At 46.0% G+C, this 12329-nt stretch overlaps 5 non-coding genes and 2 pseudogenes across 5 annotated transcripts; all 7 read left to right on the top strand.

The window, feature by feature from the left end:
• Nucleotides 1-395: 395 nt before the first annotated feature.
• LOC130317426 (U2 spliceosomal RNA) lies at nt 396-586 on the top strand. Its single transcript, XR_008864543.1, has one exon. It is a non-coding gene; the product is annotated as a U2 spliceosomal RNA (small nuclear RNA).
• A 2092-nt stretch (nt 587-2678) lies between these two features.
• On the top strand, nt 2679-2869 carry LOC130317427 (U2 spliceosomal RNA). The gene has a single exon (XR_008864544.1). It is a non-coding gene; the product is annotated as a U2 spliceosomal RNA (small nuclear RNA).
• A 2089-nt stretch (nt 2870-4958) lies between these two features.
• On the top strand, nt 4959-5095 carry LOC130317585 (U2 spliceosomal RNA; annotated as a pseudogene).
• A 1455-nt stretch (nt 5096-6550) lies between these two features.
• On the top strand, nt 6551-6734 carry LOC130317570 (U2 spliceosomal RNA). Its single transcript, XR_008864672.1, has one exon. It is a non-coding gene; the product is annotated as a U2 spliceosomal RNA (small nuclear RNA).
• Nucleotides 6735-8827: 2093 nt separating this feature from the next.
• Nucleotides 8828-8987, top strand: LOC130317580 (U2 spliceosomal RNA; annotated as a pseudogene).
• A 696-nt stretch (nt 8988-9683) lies between these two features.
• On the top strand, nt 9684-9869 carry LOC130317575 (U2 spliceosomal RNA). The gene has a single exon (XR_008864675.1). It is a non-coding gene; the product is annotated as a U2 spliceosomal RNA (small nuclear RNA).
• A 2094-nt stretch (nt 9870-11963) lies between these two features.
• LOC130317428 (U2 spliceosomal RNA) lies at nt 11964-12154 on the top strand. Its single transcript, XR_008864545.1, has one exon. It is a non-coding gene; the product is annotated as a U2 spliceosomal RNA (small nuclear RNA).
• The last annotated feature ends 175 nt before the right edge of the window (nt 12155-12329 follow it).

The raw sequence follows: 12329 nt of genomic DNA on the forward strand, positions 1-12329 counted from the left end.
GTCCTCTATGCTTACAGCTTCCCGTGGGTGTTGGTTTGATACCGTTTGGGGACAGCCAAGGAGGCATCTGCAGGCAACAAAGGTAGGTGTGTGCTTGTGTGTGTGTTTCCTATGCAGATCCTAAGCCCAGTGTCACATGCAAGTAGGAGGAGTAAGAAGGGTTCCTGGCAAATCCGGGTTATGGATTGCATTTAAAAAGGCCCCGTGGGAGTGCAATGGGCCCCTGTCTTGCTGCTTAGCAATAATGGTATGGGTTTAGGTTCTGCTGTGTGTACTGGTGGTTGACTGCCCCCCAGCCCAGAGTGTGCATGGAAAATTGTCTGGCAGCCTCCCTGACAGCAAGCAGTGATAGTGCCCATGAAGGGGACCTTGTTGGGCCCGCCCCTTTCACGGTTATCGCTTCTCGGCCTTTTGGCTAAGATCAAGTGTAGTATCTGTTCTTATCAGTTTAATATCTGATACGTCCCCTATCTGGGGACCATATATTAAATGGATTTTTGAGAACGGGGGCCGATTTCGAAGCTTGCTTCCGTCGCCCTATGCATTGACCCGATATGGCAGTATCTTCGGGTACAGTGCACCACCCCCTTACAGGGTTAAAAAGAAAGATTCCTACTTTCATTGCTACCTGCTTGCTGGCTAGCCAGCTAGCCAGCCCTGTGGGCCTTGCTGCTGCAGCCAAAAAACAAAAGGTGGTGCTGCTGCTGCTGCTGCTGCTGCTTCTGCTGCTTCTGCTTGTGTCTGGCCGCTGTTGGAGCGTCCAGGCACAGGACTTCTGCTGCTGCTGACTAAATGGCCTCCTTAATTGGATCATTTGAGTAGCCAGCACACCTGTGCAGGTAGGGCATGACATGATAGGCAGCTGCCTTGATAGCGGGTGGGTGCTGAATGTTCCTAATTGACAAAATAAGATTAATGCTTATGAAGAAATATAAAATCTCATCCCTTCCCCAATATCGCGCCACACCCCTACCCCTTAATTCCCTGGTTGAACTTGATGGACATATGTCTTTTTTCGACCGTACTAACTATGTAACTATGTAACATAACATGGGGGGGGGGGGTCTCCTGGCTGTTCACACAGGTGTGTCATTGCTGTACATTGACCATGCATTGCTTCTGTGGTATTGCAAAGGCAAAGACAAATGCTTCCAGCCATCCATTGCACTAATGGATTGGTCATCAGCTGGCTGTCTATGTCCCGCATCAATATAGACCAAAGTACAGAGGGTTAGGCTATGCTATTGTGCACCTACCTGATGCATCAGAAGGTGCGAGGCCCTTGCTAAATTCTGTGCACAGACTTTGAGATCTATACTTTAGACTGTATCTAAACCTGCTCCAACATGGACTGACATTCTGGCCTACTTTCAGCCGATGCGACTTGTCTGTCGCTGAACAGTCGCTTTTTATGTATTCAGCACCTATGTATAATGTTGTAAAAATGCTCTAGAAGCTAAAGTCGCAGAAATGTCACACATATTTGGCCTGCAACTTTCTGTGCGACAAATTCAGACAGGAAAAATCAGTATAAATCCTTAGAAAATTATCCCCCAGTGTCTCCATCTGCTGGCGGTATTGAATAAGCATTGCTGCACTGATGGGGTATGCATTAGACGAAAAAAAAGAAGAAAAAGAAGAATAATACGCCCAGAAAAGAGGCGAAAAGGAGAAAAACGTAAAAAAACGTGAAAAAAAAGTAAGAGGAAGAGAAGGGAAAAAAAGGTGGAAATGGGTTTAAAAGTGATTTCGGCGGAGAAATATATATATATATATATATATATATATATATATATATATATATACGCGCACACACACACATATATATAAACGTATTCTCCGTTGAGATATTGCAGCCGCTGCTGTGTCCAGGCCCAGGAGCCTTAGCACTGTGCTGTGATGTCACTCAATACCACTGACATCACTAGGTGTAAACAACATCTCTCCTTTGCTGTGTATGTGACTATGGAGCTGTTTGGTGATGTCGTCTATTATGGCCTTCATAGAAGCAACAGGAGATTGTTGCATCCATCTAGAACCCTCAGAACTACAGTGCTATGATGTCACTCACTTCCACAGGCCTTGCAGAGTGTAAACAACAACAACCCAGCTTTGTTGTGTATGTAACCATAGGGATTTGTGATGTCACCTAGAACCTTCACAGCAGCGACAGCTTTATGAGGAGCATCAGCACTGCTCTGCCTGAGCAGAACCATCACCGCCATAGGTTGTCAAATAACCCGGATTTAACCCACACAGGTAAGTCCAATGGGGTGCAGGCATGTCCTCTATGCTTACAGCTTCCCGTGGGTGTTGGTTTGATACCGTTTGGGGACAGCCAAGGAGGCATCTGCAGGCAACAAAGGTAGGTGTGTGCTTGTGTGTGTGTTTCCTATGCAGATCCTAAGCCCAGTGTCACATGCAAGTAGGAGGAGTAAGAAGGGTTCCTGGCAAATCCGGGTTATGGATTGCATTTAAAAAGGCCCCATGGGAGTGCAATGGGCCCCTGTCTTGCTGCTTAGCAATAATGGTATGGGTTTAGGTTCTGCTGTGTGTACTGGTGGTTGACTGCCCCCCAGCCCAGAGTGTGCATGGAAAATTGTCTGGCAGCCTCCCTGACAGCAAGCAGTGATAGTGCCCATGAAGGGGACCTTGTTGGGCCCGCCCCTTTCACGGTTATCGCTTCTCGGCCTTTTGGCTAAGATCAAGTGTAGTATCTGTTCTTATCAGTTTAATATCTGATACGTCCCCTATCTGGGGACCATATATTAAATGGATTTTTGAGAACGGGGGCCGATTTCGAAGCTTGCTTCCGTCGCCCTATGCATTGACCCGATATGGCAGTATCTTCGGGTACAGTGCACCACCCCCTTACAGGGTTAAAAAGAAAGATTCCTACTTTCATTGCTACCTGCTTGCTGGCTAGCCAGCTAGCCAGCCCTGTGGGCCTTGCTGCTGCAGCCAAAAAACAAAAGGTGGTGCTGCTGCTGCTGCTTCTGCTGCTTCTGCTGCTTCTGCTTGTGTCTGGCCGCTGTTGGAGCGTCCAGGCACAGGACTTCTGCTGCTGCTGACTAAATGGCCTCCTTAATTGGATCATTTGAGTAGCCAGCACACCTGTGCAGGTAGGGCATGACATGATAGGCAGCTGCCTTGATAGCGGGTGGGTGCTGAATGTTCCTAATTGACAAAATAAGATTAATGCTTATGAAGAAATATAAAATCTCATCCCTTCCCCAATATCGCGCCACACCCCTACCCCTTAATTCCCTGGTTGAACTTGATGGACATATGTCTTTTTTCGACCGTACTAACTATGTAACTATGTAACATAACATGGGGGGGGGTCTCCTGGCTGTTCACACAGGTGTGTCATTGCTGTACATTGACCATGCATTGCTTCTGTGGTATTGCAAAGGCAAAGACAAATGCTTCCAGCCATCCATTGCACTAATGGATTGGTCATCAGCTGGCTGTCTATGTCCCGCATCAATATAGACCAAAGTACAGAGGGTTAGGCTATGCTATTGTGCACCTACCTGATGCATCAGAAGGTGCGAGGCCCTTGCTAAATTCTGTGCACAGACTTTGAGATCTATACTTTAGACTGTATCTAAACCTGCTCCAACATGGACTGACATTCTGGCCTACTTTCAGCCGATGCGACTTGTCTGTCGCTGAACAGTCGCTTTTTATGTATTCAGCACCTATGTATAATGTTGTAAAAATGCTCTAGAAGCTAAAGTCGCAGAAATGTCACACATATTTGGCCTGCAACTTTCTGTGCGACAAATTCAGACAGGAAAAATCAGTATAAATCCTTAGAAAATTATCCCCCAGTGTCTCCATCTGCTGGCGGTATTGAATAAGCATTGCTGCACTGATGGGGTATGCATTAGACGGAAAAAAAGAAGAAAAAGAAGAATAATACGCCCAGAAAAGAGGCGAAAAGGAGAAAAACGTAAAAAAACGTGAAAAAAAAGTAAGAGGAAGAGAAGGGAAAAAAAGGTGGAAATGGGTTTAAAAGTGATTTCGGCGGAGAAATATATATATATATATATATATATATATATATATATATATATATACGCGCACACACACACATATATATAAACGTATTCTCCGTTGAGATATTGCAGCCGCTGCTGTGTCCAGGCCCAGGAGCCTTAGCACTGTGCTGTGATGTCACTCAATACCACTGACATCACTTGGTGTAAACAACATCTCTCCTTTGCTGTGTATGTGACTATGGAGCTGTTTGGTGATGTCGTCTATTATGGCCTTCATAGAAGCAACAGGAGATTGTTGCATCCATCTAGAACCCTCAGAACTACAGTGCTATGATGTCACTCACTTCCACAGGCCTTGCAGAGTGTAAACAACAACAACCCAGCTTTGTTGTGTATGTAACCATAGGGATTTGTGATGTCACCTAGAACCTTCACAGCAGCGACAGCTTTATGAGGAGCATCAGCACTGCTCTGCCTGAGCAGAACCATCACCGCCATAGGTTGTCAAATAACCCGGATTTAACCCACACAGGTAAGTCCAATGGGGTGCAGGCATGTCCTCTATGCTTACAGCTTCCCGTGGGTGTTGGTTTGATACCATTTGGGGACAGCCAAGGAGGCATCTGCAGGCAACAAAGGTAGGTGTGTGCTTGTGTGTGTGTTTCCTATGCAGATCCTAAGCCCAGTGTCACATGCAAGTAGGAGGAGTAAGAAGGGTTCCTGGCAAATCCGGGTTATGGATTGCATTTAAAAAGGCCCCGTGGGAGTGCAATGGGCCCCTGTCTTGCTGCTTAGCAATAATGGTATGGGTTTAGGTTCTGCTGTGTGTACTGGTGGTTGACTGCCCCCCAGCCCAGAGTGTGCATGGAAAATTGTCTGGCAGCCTCCCTGACAGCAAGCAGTGATAGTGCCCATGAAGGGGACCTTGTTGGGCCCGCCCCTTTCACGGTTATCGCTTCTCGGCCTTTTGGCTAAGATCAAGTGTAGTATCTGCTCACTTGGTCTGGTCAGAGGGTGTCTGGGGTACCCGGCTCCTTGGCCTGGGGGGATCGTCCTTCTTAACGGAGGGACTTCACCCCCCTGCTGCTATTAGGGAGCCGGCTTAGTCCCCAGACAACGGGAGGCGATCACCCTTCACTGCCCACTCTTTGGTGGGGGAGTGTTTTTCTGTCCCTGCCTGGACACGCCTATTGAAGATGGAAGAGATCATGGACACCTCTCAATCTGTTGGAGAGGAGGTTCCTTTTTTTGGGAAGATCAAGAATGGGCTCCGGATCCTGCTGAAAGACCTTGAGAAGAAAAGAAGAGGACTTTCCTTTGTAATGGAGGAAATTCTTTTTGGAGTTTTGGAAATTGCAAAGACACAAATCCTTTCCATGTTGGAATTTCCAAAGAAAGGGTGCTTTGATGTTATTTTGGTTTCCGAAGAGGATTATGATTTATTTTGGAAGAAATTTGAGACAATCAAGTCTGATCCAGTGTGGGAGGGCGTGGAAGTCATTCCCCACTTTCCCAGGAGAGAAAGAATTTTAACGGTGAGGATGTATAGTCCTTACGTCCCTGAGGAGGATATTATAATTCTTTTGACCCAATTTTGTGAGGAAATTGCGCCACTTGGGAAAATTTATAATCAGTATGGAGTCTGGACAACAAAGTGGAGATTTAAAGTAAAGTTCAAGGAAGACGCAGATGGAAGAGTTCTTTATCCCCCTGCCCGTTTTAAAATAGGGGTTATCAATGGAGACATGTTTTTTGCAGGTATGCAGAATTTCTGTAGAAAATGCAAGAAATATGGCCATTTAAAGGAAGAGTGCACCTCAATGTGGTGCCAAAAATGCCAAAAAGAAGGTCATGAAATCGAATCCTGTAGCCAAAAAAGTAAATGTAATTTATGTAACAAAATTGGTCACATGTATGTGAACTGTCCAAAGAGGAAGAAGAAAAGAGAAGAAGAAGTTTCTGAACAAGAGCCAGAAATTAAAAGATCTGTGAGAAAAGATAAGGAAGTGGTAACCCAAGAGCCAAAAATTGTTGGAAAAGAGATGATAGTAGAAGAAAAGAACATTGGAGAGCATAAGAGTAAAAAGAAAAATGAAGAGCCGGTGAGAGATTTAAGAGGATATTCAGGGTTTTTCCAAACTATTTTGGAGAGAGCTCCAGATGAGGAAAGAGAATTGTTCTTACAGGACCTGGATGATCTATTATCCACCTTTAAAGCCCAGTTGCCTGCAGTAAGAAACAAAGTTTATGATTCTTTTCGCCCTGACGTGGATCGATTTATGGTAACTTATAAAATACCGGCCTGGTTGGCCATCCCAGTAAAAAGGGAAATGGAAAAAGGAAGCTTAACCTATGGTTTAATTGATTACTTGGCAGTTTACGCCCGGAGAAAGGGAATGAATTTGTTATAATTTTGGAATGTTTATTATTTTTATTGTTGTTATAATATTTTATTTCAATTTGTCTTTTTTTTTAGGAATAAATAAAAGTGTTACCTGATGATGAACAAAACAATCGAGTCCATATAAGATCTTGGAGCTCTGATTGAGTTCTGAGGGCTAACTTAAAAAAAAATCTGTTCTTATCAGTTTAATATCTGATACGTCCCCTATCTGGGGACCATATATTAAATGGATTTTTGAGAACGGGGGCCGATTTCGAAGCTTGCTTCCGTCGCCCTATGCATTGACCCGATATGGCAGTATCTTCGGGTACAGTGCACCACCCCCTTACAGGGTTAAAAAGAAAGATTCCTACTTTCATTGCTACCTGCTTGCTGGCTAGCCAGCTAGCCAGCCCTGTGGGCCTTGCTGCTGCAGCCAAAAAACAAAAGGTGGTGCTGCTGCTGCTGCTTCTGCTGCTTCTGCTTGTGTCTGGCCGCTGTTGGAGCGTCCAGGCACAGGACTTCTGCTGCTGCTGACTAAATGGCCTCCTTAATTGGATCATTTGAGTAGCCAGCACACCTGTGCAGGTAGGGCATGACATGATAGGCAGCTGCCTTGATAGCGGGTGGGTGCTGAATGTTCCTAATTGACAAAATAAGATTAATGCTTATGAAGAAATATAAAATCTCATCCCTTCCCCAATATCGCGCCACACCCCTACCCCTTAATTCCCTGGTTGAACTTGATGGACATATGTCTTTTTTCGACCGTACTAACTATGTAACTATGTAACATAACATGGGGGGGGGGGGGGGGGGGGTCTCCTGGCTGTTCACACAGGTGTGTCATTGCTGTACATTGACCATGCATTGCTTCTGTGGTATTGCAAAGGCAAAGACAAATGCTTCCAGCCATCCATTGCACTAATGGATTGGTCATCAGCTGGCTGTCTATGTCCCGCATCAATATAGACCAAAGTACAGAGGGTTAGGCTATGCTATTGTGCACCTACCTGATGCATCAGAAGGTGCGAGGCCCTTGCTAAATTCTGTGCACAGACTTTGAGATCTATACTTTAGACTGTATCTAAACCTGCTCCAACATGGACTGACATTCTGGCCTACTTTCAGCCGATGCGACTTGTCTGTCGCTGAACAGTCGCTTTTTATGTATTCAGCACCTATGTATAATGTTGTAAAAATGCTCTAGAAGCTAAAGTCGCAGAAATGTCACACATATTTGGCCTGCAACTTTCTGTGCGACAAATTCAGACAGGAAAAATCAGTATAAATCCTTAGAAAATTATCCCCCAGTGTCTCCATCTGCTGGCGGTATTGAATAAGCATTGCTGCACTGATGGGGTATGCATTAGACGAAAAAAAAGAAGAAAAAGAAGAATAATACGCCCAGAAAAGAGGCGAAAAGGAGAAAAACGTAAAAAAACGTGAAAAAAAAGTAAGAGGAAGAGAAGGGAAAAAAAGGTGGAAATGGGTTTAAAAGTGATTTCGGCGGAGAAATATATATATATATATATATATATATATATATATATATATATATATACGCGCACACACACACATATATATAAACGTATTCTCCGTTGAGATATTGCAGCCGCTGCTGTGTCCAGGCCCAGGAGCCTTAGCACTGTGCTGTGATGTCACTCAATACCACTGACATCACTAGGTGTAAACAACATCTCTCCTTTGCTGTGTATGTGACTATGGAGCTGTTTGGTGATGTCGTCTATTATGGCCTTCATAGAAGCAACAGGAGATTGTTGCATCCATCTAGAACCCTCAGAACTACAGTGCTATGATGTCACTCACTTCCACAGGCCTTGCAGAGTGTAAACAACAACAACCCAGCTTTGTTGTGTATGTAACCATAGGGATTTGTGATGTCACCTAGAACCTTCACAGCAGCGACAGCTTTATGAGGAGCATCAGCACTGCTCTGCCTGAGCAGAACCATCACCGCCATAGGTTGTCAAATAACCCGGATTTAACCCACACAGGTAAGTCCAATGGGGTGCAGGCATGTCCTCTATGCTTACAGCTTCCCGTGGGTGTTGGTTTGATACCGTTTGGGGACAGCCAAGGAGGCATCTGCAGGCAACAAAGGTAGGTGTGTGCTTGTGTGTGTGTTTCCTATGCAGATCCTAAGCCCAGTGTCACATGCAAGTAGGAGGAGTAAGAAGGGTTCCTGGCAAATCCGGGTTATGGATTGCATTTAAAAAGGCCCCGTGGGAGTGCAATGGGCCCCTGTCTTGCTGCTTAGCAATAATGGTATGGGTTTAGGTTCTGCTGTGTGTACTGGTGGTTGACTGCCCCCCAGCCCAGAGTGTGCATGGAAAATTGTCTGGCAGCCTCCCTGACAGCAAGCAGTGATAGTGCACATGAAGGGGACCTTGTTGGGCCCGCCCCTTTCACGGTTATCGCTTCTCGGCCTTTTGGCTAAGATCAAGTGTAGTATCTGTTCTTATCAGTTTTCATGCTGGTGGGGATGGGTGCTGCATGGAGGATGCAGGTGTACCAGGGCTTTCCGGGGCTGGTTCTGAGGAATCAGCTCGACGGCTGCCCCGATGTGACCTGTTCCCTCCGGGTCTCGCCATGAGGCTGAGAGGGTCTAGAGCCGAGGTACTTTTGTGCCTCGGGGAGTGGTGACCCCGAGGTGCCGAAACTCACTGGGAGAATAGGCTCACTGAGTTGAAGCACGGGCACCATAATCTCTTCACCTTGTGGCACTCACCTCTTGATTCCCGGCCTTCTGGCTAGGATCAGAGAAATTTTTATAGATCCGGCCGGATGTCCGGGCAGTATATCTGCACACATTCACTTATTTATTTATTTTTTTGTCTCATTGTGTCACTTTTTGCGTGTTGTGTGTTCACAGGATTTGTCAGGATGCGGTAGCCCTTCTGGGTGTCCCTCCTGGCGGTCTAGGGGAGGTGTGTGTGGCCATTAGGTTCCGCACCTCCCTGCAAACACCCCGGGTACCCCTGCTTTGGCAGGGTACCTACCGTAATCGGCTCTGCGGGCAGATACCTTGGCCAACGCCAAGGGGGATGCCGGGAGCATTTGTGGTCCCCTAGTAGCTTTGGCGAAAAGGGACATCGAACCTGGAACCTCGCAGGTACCTTTTGGTCCGGAGGCGAAGGGTAAGGTTTGTTGGGGGGCCTCTCTCCTATCGGAGAAGGGCTTGCGATAGACCGCATCCTTTGTGCACGTTTTTTTTTAGTGTAACACGTTTGCACTTTTTCTTGCACTTTGGGTGAATCGAAAGCACGCTCCTCGGCTTTAAAAAAAAAAAAAAAAAAAAAAAATATGTTCTTATCAGTTTAATATCTGATACGTCCCCTATCTGGGGACCATATATTAAATGGATTTTTGAGAACGGGGGCCGATTTCGAAGCTTGCTTCCGTCGCCCTATGCATTGACCCGATATGGCAGTATCTTCGGGTACAGTGCACCACCCCCTTACAGGGTTAAAAAGAAAGATTCCTACTTTCATTGCTACCTGCTTGCTGGCTAGCCAGCTAGCCAGCCCTGTGGGCCTTGCTGCTGCAGCCAAAAAACAAAAGGTGGTGCTGCTGCTGCTGCTTCTGCTGCTTCTGCTTGTGTCTGGCCGCTGTTGGAGCGTCCAGGCACAGGACTTCTGCTGCTGCTGACTAAATGGCCTCCTTAATTGGATCATTTGAGTAGCCAGCACACCTGTGCAGGTAGGGCATGACATGATAGGCAGCTGCCTTGATAGCGGGTGGGTGCTGAATGTTCCTAATTGACAAAATAAGATTAATGCTTATGAAGAAATATAAAATCTCATCCCTTCCCCAATATCGCGCCACACCCCTACCCCTTAATTCCCTGGTTGAACTTGATGGACATATGTCTTTTTTCGACCGTACTAACTATGTAACTATGTAACATAACATGGGGGGGGGGGGGGGGGGGTCTCCTGGCTGTTCACACAGGTGTGTCATTGCTGTACATTGACCATGCATTGCTTCTGTGGTATTGCAAAGGCAAAGACAAATGCTTCCAGCCATCCATTGCACTAATGGATTGGTCATCAGCTGGCTGTCTATGTCCCGCATCAATATAGACCAAAGTACAGAGGGTTAGGCTATGCTATTGTGCACCTACCTGATGCATCAGAAGGTGCGAGGCCCTTGCTAAATTCTGTGCACAGACTTTGAGATCTATACTTTAGACTGTATCTAAACCTGCTCCAACATGGACTGACATTCTGGCCTACTTTCAGCCGATGCGACTTGTCTGTCGCTGAACAGTCGCTTTTTATGTATTCAGCACCTATGTATAATGTTGTAAAAATGCTCTAGAAGCTAAAGTCGCAGAAATGTCACACATATTTGGCCTGCAACTTTCTGTGCGACAAATTCAGACAGGAAAAATCAGTATAAATCCTTAGAAAATTATCCCCCAGTGTCTCCATCTGCTGGCGGTATTGAATAAGCATTGCTGCACTGATGGGGTATGCATTAGACGAAAAAAAAGAAGAAAAAGAAGAATAATACGCCCAGAAAAGAGGCGAAAAGGAGAAAAACGTAAAAAAACGTGAAAAAAAAGTAAGAGGAAGAGAAGGGAAAAAAAGGTGGAAATGGGTTTAAAAGTGATTTCGGCGGAGAAATATATATATATATATATATATATATATATATATATATATATATATATACGCGCACACACACACATATATATAAACGTATTCTCCGTTGAGATATTGCAGCCGCTGCTGTGTCCAGGCCCAGGAGCCTTAGCACTGTGCTGTGATGTCACTCAATACCACTGACATCACTAGGTGTAAACAACATCTCTCCTTTGCTGTGTATGTGACTATGGAGCTGTTTGGTGATGTCGTCTATTATGGCCTTCATAGAAGCAACAGGAGATTGTTGCATCCATCTAGAACCCTCAGAACTACAGTGCTATGATGTCACTCACTTCCACAGGCCTTGCAGAGTGTAAACAACAACAACCCAGCTTTGTTGTGTATGTAACCATAGGGATTTGTGATGTCACCTAGAACCTTCACAGCAGCGACAGCTTTATGAGGAGCATCAGCACTGCTCTGCCTGAGCAGAACCATCACCGCCATAGGTTGTCAAATAACCCGGATTTAACCCACACAGGTAAGTCCAATGGGGTGCAGGCATGTCCTCTATGCTTACAGCTTCCCGTGGGTGTTGGTTTGATACCGTTTGGGGACAGCCAAGGAGGCATCTGCAGGCAACAAAGGTAGGTGTGTGCTTGTGTGTGTGTTTCCTATGCAGATCCTAAGCCCAGTGTCACATGCAAGTAGGAGGAGTAAGAAGGGTTCCTGGCAAATCCGGGTTATGGATTGCATTTAAAAAGGCCCCGTGGGAGTGCAATGGGCCCCTGTCTTGCTGCTTAGCAATAATGGTATGGGTTTAGGTTCTGCTGTGTGTACTGGTGGTTGACTGCCCCCCAGCCCAGAGTGTGCATGGAAAATTGTCTGGCAGCCTCCCTGACAGCAAGCAGTGATAGTGCCCATGAAGGGGACCTTGTTGGGCCCGCCCCTTTCACGGTTATCGCTTCTCGGCCTTTTGGCTAAGATCAAGTGTAGTATCTGTTCTTATCAGTTTAATATCTGATACGTCCCCTATCTGGGGACCATATATTAAATGGATTTTTGAGAACGGGGGCCGATTTCGAAGCTTGCTTCCGTCGCCCTATGCATTGACCCGATATGGCAGTATCTTCGGGTACAGTGCACCACCCCCTTACAGGGTTAAAAAGAAAGATTCCTACTTTCATTGCTACCTGCTTGCTGGCTAGCCAGCTAGCCAGCCCTGTGGGCCTTGCTGCTGCAGCCAAAAAACAAAAGGTGGTGCTGCTGCTTCTGCTGCTTCTGCTTGTGTCTGGCCGCTGTTGGAGCGTCCAGGCACAGGACTTC

The sequence above is a fragment of the Hyla sarda genome, unplaced genomic scaffold (assembly GCF_029499605.1).
Source record: "Hyla sarda isolate aHylSar1 unplaced genomic scaffold, aHylSar1.hap1 scaffold_200, whole genome shotgun sequence".
Lineage (NCBI taxonomy): Eukaryota > Metazoa > Chordata > Amphibia > Anura > Hylidae > Hyla > Hyla sarda.